Source organism: Dermacentor silvarum, chromosome 6 (genome assembly GCF_013339745.2).
Source record: "Dermacentor silvarum isolate Dsil-2018 chromosome 6, BIME_Dsil_1.4, whole genome shotgun sequence".
Taxonomy (NCBI): Eukaryota; Metazoa; Arthropoda; class Arachnida; order Ixodida; family Ixodidae; genus Dermacentor; species Dermacentor silvarum.
In genome coordinates this window covers 183297926-183309104 of record NC_051159.1, presented here as the reverse complement: position 1 = coordinate 183309104, position 11179 = coordinate 183297926, and positions in this window count along the sequence as shown.

The following is an 11179-nucleotide window of genomic DNA, read 5'->3' as shown; positions in this document are numbered from 1 at the left end:
GATCTCCCCCTTAGCCAGTCAAATTCTAAGACGTGCTGCCATTGACCCAACACCGAAACGTATTATTTGGGCTCCTGGCCACCAGGGCTTACGAGGTAATGAGGCCGCTGACGCGGCTGCCCGAGCGCTTACCCACCGGGCTCCTCACCTTAGCTCTTCTAGCTCGGAGGCAAACCTACCGCTGCTGCGGTTCAGGGAAATTATAAGACATTATAGCGATAACCACCGCCTTTTCCCGATTCCTGCAAAGGGGCTGAGTAAGGCGGAGGAGCGAACTTTAAGGCGCCTGCAGACAGGTACTCTACTCTGTCTTACATTGGGGATCCGCTTGATTTGGTGCTTTCATTTCGGCATCGCTTGTAAGCGGTGTAGTGCACAAACATATAAATTGGATGATATTAAAGTTATCACCTTTGTGGAGAATAAACAGACGTTTCATCAGGTTGCACGCTGCATAAGATTAAATTAAATACAATTTAACAAACACGGAATTTGATAACCGCTTCACTAAGGCATGTGTTTCCTTCACATGGATTCCTACATGTAGATTTGCATAATTCTTTTTTTCTACTTTGCGGGCATTCTTCAGAGCCCGGAAAAGGGAACCTTGCAAAATATAACGTCAAGGAAGCCACTTCATTAGGTGTTTCTGAGCTAGGTCTACAAACAGCTGAGAGAGAGAAATAAAGAAAAATGAGGAAGGGTATAAGCAGAAAAAATTGCGGCAGAACCCACTGTACGATGACTGTCCACGGTAATGCGTTAGCATTGAACCAATATAGCGACACAGCGTATTTCCACCATCGAAACGAGTCATGTATTAAGCGTGTACTTCTGCGGAAGTCCTCTTTCGCGCTTCGATGATAACCATAGTTTATTGGCGTACCCTTTGAAACGGGATGGTGACGTTTGAAATTGAAACGACATTTGACACTTGAAACGGGATGGTTAATATATCGCCTTAGAGACGCGAAGGCGAAAGCCTTGTAAAGCCTACTGTAATTCACCTCAATGCTCCTGAATCATCCCTAATATCCACCCTAATGCACCTTAATCCACCATAGTCCACCTTAATCCTCCCTAATTCTCCGTAATACACCTTAATCCACCTTGATCGACCTTATAGTCCGCCCTAGTCTGCCTTAATCCACCTTAATGCACCCTAATCTACCTTAGTCCATTTTAATCCACCTTAATACACCTTAATCTACCCTAATCCACCTTAATCAACAATAATCCACCTAATCCTCCTTTATACACCTTATTCCACCTCAATCGACCTTAATGCACCCTGATCCTCCTTAATCCACCTTTATCCACTTTAATACATCTTAATCCACCTTATTCCATCCTAATCCAATCACTAATCAATAATTAACTTTGCTAATCATCACGTGATATTTTCTGTACCTGTACCTCACAACGCTACCTTGAAACAGATGTAAGGCTCTGGCCTTAAAACTTACTTTACTGGCTGGCGCCGTACGTCACATCCGTTACATCCTGTAACGCAAGTTCGTCGTTTCAGAACAGCGCGTTATATTGTTAAACAGCAACATTAACATATTTTAACAAGAAAGTGTTTTATGCCGGGTTTCACCACTGATTTTCAGCAACGGATGTAACGGATGTGACGACGGCTCCGGCGCCGTCGTCTAGGAGCGGTAAAGTGAAGTATCGTGACACTAACGAGTGCCGACAGGGAGCGCTTCGGTAGTAAAAGCTGTTCGGCTTCACTCTCTCGAGTGAAGCCGAACAGGACGGTCGTGGCCGAGTGGAGCTCAGCGCAGCAGGAGCAGTGAATAAGTTCAATTTTTGTTTATTCTTATTTGGTTGATAGAAGTGTTTGGGTACCCGAGCTATCTATATATATTGTTTTTCATGCTTTTTATTGCGATAGCAATTATATGGACACTCAAAAGCAGATTTCTGCCGTCGGCGTCGCCGTCGCCGTCGGCGTCGCCGTCGCCGTCGCCGTCGCCGTCGCCGTGAGGTTCCGTATGACGTCATTTGGAGATGAAATCGTCGCCGCGCGCCGAACGCTGTATGTGCGAGTGAAAGGGCGCGAGGGGCGCGTCTTTCACGGGGAGTGAACGCACGGCGGAGAACAAACGCGCGTTCTGCGCCGTGCTCGCTTAAGGGCTGCAGAAGTAGGCGTCTCTTTTCTCCTTTACAATCACCATATATGTAGAGCAAACGCGCCTTCTTCGGACGCGCGAGAGGCCGTGGGGGAGGGGGAGGGAAGGGAGGCGACGTTTAGCTGCGGCACCAAGTGCCTATTTATATCAGAGGCTCCAGCAACAGTCACCAACGCCGCACGCATTTTGAGCTAACGCGGGCAAAACGCCGATGGCGTCGACAACAGTTCTGCGTGTTGTTGCTACCAAAGCCGCTCACCTTACTTCGTATGACATTGCTGTGTTGCTATCGCATTCATTGCTTCGCCCTTAGGGCGAAACTGTGACATTTTTTAGTTTCTTGGTTAGTTTGGTAGGACGTTAGTAGGTAGCGAATAGTTCAATTTGTTAAATTTTTTTTTTTTTTTTGGAAGCGGGTTGTGGCGCACATGTTGCATGGTGAAAGCAGTGTAAAGCGGCAGTTTTAAACCGCGTTAGGGAAAATAGCGGAGGTAGCCGGATAGCGAGTTTGCCGTATGGCTTACCGTGGGGCCTTGCTCAGGTATTTTATTGGGCTTTCTCGATAGGTGGACGGGTGGACAATGGCGCGGCAGGCTAGGAAGGACAGGGGTGATGACGAGCTGGTGCAGTGCGAGGAGTGCAAACGTTGGTGTTATTTGGACGAGACGCACTTCGCCAGTTTAGCCGACGCTGAGGAGGCTAGCTTCGCGTGCAGGTCGTGTGAAGGATTTAAGGGAGCTGTGCGGCGGATGGAAGGGGAATGGGCAGCCAGTGTGGAAGAGCTCAAAGGGGAGCTGAAGGTGGAGCGAGAGCGGCGAATTGAGCTCGAAACTCGGATCGGCGAGTTGCTTCACAGGGAGGGGGCCGAGGCCGTCCTGGTAAAGCGAATAGCTGGCGAGCTACAAGAAGAACGGGAAAAGCGGGCCGTGCTGGAAGAGCGGGTGGAGGCGCTAATGGTACAGGCGGCGCGTAATCCCGGGTCAGCTCAGGCGGGCGGCGGGGACAGTGCGGAGACTCAGGCAGAGGCATGTCATGAGAGCAGGGAGGGACGCCTAGGGGCCGTTGAACAGCAGGCGAGAGCCGGCGGCAACACGGCGGTCCCACAACTCTACAGCGAGGTAGTGCGGCAGGCTTCGGGTGGGAAGGGACGAACGGCAGGGAGCACATCGTCACGTGTCAGTGGCGCAGGGCGGGTGGAGAACCAGCTAGCGCGAACTGGAGGACGACAATCGCAGGCGGGAGGCAAACGTGTAGAGCGAAGGGTCCTAGTGGTGGGGGACTCCAACGTAGCTAGGGTCAAGGAGGGCGTCCTTACAACAGTGAAGGCAGACGGGCGGGTGAGGGTGGAGGCCCAGTCAGGGAAGTGCATGGTTGGCGCAATGGCAAAAGCTCAGAAGGTGGTATCGGACAACCTCGAGCATGAACATCTGGTCGTTATCCATGCTGGTCTCAACGATGTGCTGAAGGGAAGGAGCCAGAACCTAAACGGACAGTTAGAGGTTGGGTTGCGTAAACTCAGAGAAACCTCTGCGAAAGTGCATGTGACCATATGCACAATCCCACATGTCCGGGGCCAGGCTAGCGCAATGGAATGGAGGGTGCTTGAGGCTAACCGGGTCATTTGGGGTCTGAGCAGACCACTTGGGTACGGTGTAATGGAGGTAAACCGGGAAGTGTACGAGTCTGGCTCCCAGCCTTTTGCACAGGATGGCATTCACTACAGTGGTGCCACTGGCGGGAGCGTAGGTAGTAGGATAGGGCGCCAAGCTACGGCTTTTTTGGGGGGACCCAGAGCCCTAAGACCACCAGTGTAGACGAAGACGGACCCAGAGAGGCTCCAAGATTCAAGAAACGTAGAATCGGTAGAAGAAACAGACGTAAGCACCAGGGGCAAGGTCATTCTGACATAGGTTACATTAACATGCAAGGTGGCAGGAATAGGCTGAAGTGGGAGGAGATAGACGAGCAACTAAGGCAAGAAAAGCTGATGGTATACGGGTTTGTGGAGACACATCTTAGGGACATGGAGCAACCTCCCTGTAATCCTGACTATGCATGGGAATATTGCAATAGAACAGAGGGCAGCAGAAAAGGGGGTGGAATTGGTGCATTCATTCATAAAAGCTATGAACTGGGAAAGGGTCAAACAGGAATGCAAGGAGCATTTATGGCTAAAAGGGAAAGTTGCAGGAGAGCAGACACTCCTTGGCTTTGTATACCTGTGGACAGGAGCAAATGCCAAAGAGGAAAACAAAAAAAATGCTGGAATGCATATCAAGTGACATTAATGAGCTAGGAGAAGGGTGCGAGATTATTATACTAGGAGATATGAACGCACACATAGAAGACATGGACGGGTACACAGACTCAACAGGCAACATGATGCTGGATATGTGTGAAATGCATGACTTAGTTGTATGCAACAGTACTGAGAAGTGTGAAGGGCACATAACATGGGAGGTAGGGAGCCTGCAGTCGACGATAGATTATGCACTAATGTCACATAGGATGCACGATAGGCTAAATGTAATGAGCATAGATGAATATGGCTCCAGAAGTCTAGGTAGTGATCACAAACGTATTAAGGTGAGTTTTAGAAGGGAAATGAAAGTAGGTAGGAGGCAAGATGAACAACCAGGTGGGATATTTTACTCGGAAAAGCAGCTTGAAATAGCAACCCAGCAAATTGAGGAAGTAATTTCAGAGGATACAAAAACAGAATGGACATATGCAAATTTAACAGGACTATTTGAGCTAGAGCTTACTAAGGTACGAGTCAGGACAAAAGGGAACAGAAGACGTAAACCCAAGAGCTGGTGGGATGAGGAGGTTAAGAAGGCCATAGAGAAACGCCAGGAAGCATCCAGGGAACACAGATATTCAAAGCAGAGGGGTGAACCAGAAGCTGATGTAGGCAGAAAATGGAACTTCTTAAACTGTAGAAGGGAAGCATCCAATTTGATCAATGAGAAGATCAGAAGAAAGGGGAGCCAATGGTTGTCAGAAGTAAACAAAAAGGATAGAAAAGCAGCGAAGAAATTTTGGAAACATCTCAACTCCTTGAGTAATAAGACTAGCCTAGAGCAGAGGTTTATAGTTACAGCTCAAGGTGTTCGACTAGAGGGAGATGAGGCAATGGAACATATAAGAACAATGATGACAGAAAAATTTAAAGAACGAAACATAGCATGTGCTCAATCAGGTGAGGATGGACTAGTCAGTGCAGTGGCTCCACTGACACAAAGCGAGTGGGAAAGGTTAGAGAAGAGGGTTCCTAGTAGCACGTCGACAGGTCCTGATGGCATCCCAATTATGTTGATAAAGACATTGGGCCCAAAATCTAAGAAAGCATTAAGAGAGGCAGTGAGCAAAATGATAATGGACGGTAAAGCCCCTGACGGGTGGAGACTGAGCAGGATGAGCATGATATATAAGGGAAAGGGGGACAAAGCCGACATAAACAACTACCGTCCCATAACAGTGACGTCAGTGGTTTACAGGGTGGTGATGCAGATTATAAAGGACAGACTGCAGGCATGGGTGGAGAGCGAGGAGGTGCTGGGGGAACTACAAAATGGGTTCCGAAAACAAAGAAGGTTAGAAGATAATCTGTTCTCATTGACACAATGTATTGAAATAGCAGAAAAGGAACACAGGCCCCTATGGCTTGCCTTTCTGGATATCAAGGGAGCCTATGACAGTGTAATCCAAAAGGATTTGTGGGACATACTGGGCACTCTAGAGGTCGAAGATGGAGTAAGAAATCTTTTAAAAGATATCTATAAAAGTAACAGGGTGCTTATAAAATGGGAAAACAAGGTATCTGGGCCTATAGAGATACAGCAGGGGCTTAGGCAGGGGTGCCCTCTGTCACCTCTGTTGTTCATGCTGTATTTACAAGGATTAGAGAAAAAATTAGAGAGGAGCGGACTTGGCTTCAACCTTTCCTATTTCAAGCAGGGAGAATGGATTAAACAGTCATTACCAGGACTGATGTATGCAGATGACATTGTACTTATGGCTGACAGCAAGGAAGACTTGCAGAGATTAATGGACATCTGTGGTAAAGAGGGAGATAGCTTAGGTTTGAAGTTTAGTAAAGAAAAATCGGCAGTCATGACTTTTAATGATAATCAGGGCAGCGAGCATAGGATACAGGAGGTTACGCTGGAGGTGCTGGATAAGTACAAATATCTTGGAGTGTGGATAAACAATGGGGCTGAGTACCTAACGGAACATGAAAAATATGTGACGGCTAAAGGTAGCAGAAATGCAGCTGTGATGAAAAATAGGGCACTGTGGAATTACAATAGGTACGAAGTGGTGAGAGGGATTTGGAAAGGGGTGATGGTCCCTAGTTTGACTTTCGGCAATGCGGTCCTGTGCATGAGATCAGAGGTTCGAGCAAGGTTGGAAGTTAAGCAGCGAGGGGTAGGTAGACTGGCTCTGGGAGCACACGGAAATACACCAAATCAGGGGGTACAGGGTGACATGGGATGGACGTCATTCGAGGGCAGGGAAGCCAGCAGCAAGATAGAATTTGAGGAGCGATTGAGAGAAATGGCAGAAAAGCGGTGGGCAAGGAGAGTTTTCAGTTATTTGTACATGAGGAATGTTGATACAAAATGGAGGAAGCTGACCAGAAAACTGTCAATCAAATATTTGGACTGCAGGAGGGGTGCAAACCAGGAAACAGCGGTTAAGAAAAAGGTTAAGGAAACAGAGAGGGGTCTGTGGAAAACAGGGATGCAGACGAAATCAGCACTGGGCACATACCGAACTTTCAAGCAAGAAATTGCCAAAGAAAATATCTACGATAATTCTAGGGGAAGCTCTTTGTTGTTTGAAGCCAGGACGGGAGTATTGCGGACTAAGATGTACCGAGTCAAGTACCAAGGTATAGACACGTTGTGCTGTGCGTGTGGAGAAGAAGAGGAAACGGCTGAACACCTCATACTTTTCTGTAAGGGGCTTAACCCTACAGTGCAAGGCAACGGGGCTGATTTTTTCAAAGCATTGGGGTTTAGGGACAGTGAAGGCAAAATAGACTTTAAGCGGGTAGAAATAACCAAACAGAGGTTATCTGATTGGTGGATAAAATTAAGGCAGGGGTGAAACTTCACCCACCACAAAGTACAAATTATGTTAATAGCCATGGCTAGGTGGCGTATGCCACCGCCCGATTTAAAGGGTTCAGCCTCATCCATCCATCCATCCATCCATCGCAACGGGTACTCCAACGCGGTGTAGCCATAGAATAAAGGAACCGGTAGAACACGAAAGTGAATCGGTAGAACAAGTTTAGCCCCGTGCATGAGTTTCATACAATAATTATACAATAAATAAACATTATTAAAAGCGTCCGACGACAAGATTCGAGCCCAGGACCTCTAGTACAGAAGCCCGACATTGAAACCATTAGGCCTCAGACGCATGCATCGGCATGCGACTTAGAACGCCTTTACGAATTTATCGCAGGCAAGCCAGTGAATTGAGACGCTTGGCGCGTTTCGATTTGGCCACCTCAACAAGCTGAACCGTTGTAATTAGTGGCGATTGTGCCCGTTCACAGCGTCTTCTGCACTTCGAAAAGCATAGATTGCTCTGAAATATACGGCAATGAAGGCATAAAAAGCTCAATACACAAAGACAGGGGCGTAGCCAGAAATTTTTTCGGGGGGGGGTTCACCGGCCCGACCGGGGGGGGGGGGGTGCAAGCTTCTGCTTTCCTCTAGGTCACGTGATCGATAATAAATAGCGGTAGTGTAAGCAGACTCTATACATGTATATCACAGACATGGGACCCCCCCCCCCCCCCCCTCGCGTGTGCTTGTGAAGAAATTAAGTAAAAAGTAAAGTAAGCTCAGTAAATACAGCAAGTATACGACAGGTACAGTGGGCGTTTGGAGCAACGGTCTCTCATCGCGCCACTGAATGGACCAGTCTTCGAAAACACATCATTGAGACGACCCGTTCGATCGGAGAAGACATTATTAATTGTTAATTTCCGTTAAGCGTAGATGGCGTCGTCCTCGTCGGGGCGAAGTGCGTTTCACAAGTCAAGGACGGCTATGCGCGTGAAAATGCACGTGTGACCAGGCTATACCTACTCCCATAGCAATAGCTTGTTCGCTACGTTTTGCGCTAGAAAACTTAAATACGCGCAAAAACGCGTAAGGCGTTTTTTTTTTTTTTTTTCGAAGCTTTCGTCGCCCTGCTCCCTCATACGAGAGGGTTGCATTTCCTGCGGCAAGTGCATGGGCCGCTGTGTCTTCCGCTGTGTGCGAGCGTGCAGCCGTCATTTGCCTTTACGTCAACAGATTCAGAATTGTACAGAATATTTCACCGCACAGCACAGATATGGCATGTGTACGCATTTTAAGTAGTGCGTGAAACTCATTTCTGCTTCACTTACGCCGGTGCAAACAGGAAGCGGCCTTGTACCTCACAGAATCTCGACTGATTGGTGTACTAGTGATGCAGGAATGAACTCCGGTATTGTTCAGTGCATAGTGCACATAACCAATTTCTCAGGACGCGTGAACTCCGACGAGAACTGTCAGCGCCTGCAACAAGAGTTTACTTACGCTGTACTGCGCACAGCAGTAATTCATGCTTGTCGGCTGTCTGTTTCGTGCATTCTATTGCGAGTCGGTGGAATTTCACTGCTGTCATCAACCCCTTCGTGTGTACATTGCTGGTTTGGGATTCCACAACAAAACAGCAACTACCAGCCTTCCGTAATTGCTGGTTTGGGATTCAACAACACAACAGTAATTACCAGCCTTCCGTAGGGGCGCAATCGCAAACAAGAGACGTTTCTCGCGCAGACTAAGCCCAGGTTCACACTTGGAAAGCGACAAGCGGACGGAAAGGCCAAAGCGGGCGGAAAGGCCGAAGCGGCCGGAAATTTTTTTCCATGCCTGTCGAAGTTGTTCACATTTGTTTTGCTACCGCCGCGGCCGCCGCTGCCGTTTTCGTCCAGATCCATCTAGTCTGCGTACGTTTGTCGGCGTGGTGGCGCTCATTATTGCATTATTTCGAGCGGTATGTTCATTCTTTGACCCACGTACCGTCATCAAAAGTGATCATTTTACGCAACTTCGCGTGTCATCTGCGACCTTCGGTAAATTCCTCGTTGGCGTTCCGTAATTCTCCGCACACGGGCGCGGTAGCGCTGAGTCACAGGTTGGTGCCTAGGCGTGATAATATTTCTTTAATAGCTTTTATTTACAAGTTGTAATAACATTTCATCATTTCGTATTGTCGGCGCCTCCAGGACACCAAAGGGGCAACGGGAACACCACAGCTAAAACCCGGGCTGGCCCTTGTGTTGGGGCTCGCCAAAGCCTGCGCGTCCTACGTGAGACCTACGCTCCCAATCTATCGTCGCGACGAGAAAAGCACCCCGCGACTTCTGCAACATACCGTACACGTGCGAGGAGAATTATGGAGCGCCAACGAGGAATCTGCCTAACTATTGTCTGCCATGGAAGTGGAAGAAGAAATGGCTTTTATACTTCTACCTACTTGTTTTCTAGAAATGGACAATAAATAAACGGAAGACGCGGACACCTCGGAAACGGCGGTGGTGGGTTCGCCTGGCTTTGCAAACGCGCGAGAAGTTGGGTCACGCCAAGGCTTCGTTGCCGCACCTCCGGTCGCGCGACGTTGAAAACTATCGCGTGTATTGCTGACAGTACGTTTCAGTGCCACTCTTGTCGTAGAGCAAGGGCTGGTTCTTGATCGCGTCGATCAGCATTACAGCTACACTTTTGGTGCCATGGTTTTGGTGCCCGGTGCCATTTTACGACCGGTTGTTTACATGCTAGTGTAGCTTCCAGTGAAGCAGAACGACTTTCCGCCGCGTTTCCGCTTCGCCATGGCGAAAAAATCGGCCCGAGACCGATTTGGCTCGCAGCCTGTATTTCTGCCTGTTTTGCCGCCTAGGCGGGCGGATTTTTGCAAGATTTTGCCGCTTCCTACAGCTTTGAGACCAAGTGTGAACGTAGCCTAAATCATGCGCGAGCGCGGCCTAACCGGCACCTGAAGGGAAGCGGCGTAAATGTATACCGGAGATTTCGACCACCTGGGGTCTTTAACGTGCAACCTAAATCTAAGTAAACGGGCATCGAGCGTTTTCGCCATCTTCTAAAATGCGGCTGCCGCATTTGTTGCTTCATTTCTTGCGCATTTGTTGCTTCAGAATGCGGCCGCCACATTCTCGCCCAAAGTGTGTGTGTGAAAGCCTTGACAAACACCGTGACAGTTTTTTCCATATGCAGACATGATTCGCTGTAAATTACCAACCCAAACGGAAGCGCCCAGGAATTAAATTGTGATAGTAGCACCGGTTTCATGAATTATGTCAGCGCGAAGCGACGAAAACAAAGGGTGGGTAAGAGGGGGGAGGGGGCGGTGCGGAAAAAATTCCGGGGGGGGGGGGGGGTTTGAACCCCCCAACCCCCCCCCCCCCCCCTGGCTACGCCACTGCACAAAGCCATAACAACGACTAAATCCACAAGCACGAAGATCAGACAAATATTTACTTCTGTGGCATCGTGTGGGCAGTTAGCGTCGGATTATCCTGTGGCGCCTCGTCGCCCACGAATTGCTGCTTAAACGTGCATCAGCAGTGCATCGCCTGCTGTTTCGCTCGCGATGGCACCACCTAACACAACTGCTGCGCTAAAAGGCGCAGAAAGGCAACGACGTCGCCGGGTAAATCTCGCTTTGCTCGGGCGAAACAAGCCAGCGTGAAGCAGAATGCCTTCACTCGTTCGCGGCGCAAGGTGCGAACTCTGCCACTGGCATTCCTGCAGCTGTGCGCGTCGCAGCTCGACTGGCTGCCGTAGCCACTATGGAGCCGGACCGGAATGCTCGCACTACGGTGGCTCGCACCTTCGCCGAAGCCACTCCCCAGCAGGACGGCGCTCGCCAACATGTCGCCGTTCGCTAAGCAAACTTGCAAAACGGTGGCCGGCCCGCAAATAGGGCTCCTTTCGCGAGTTCACGAAGCAAACATGCAACTGCTTTTGTGA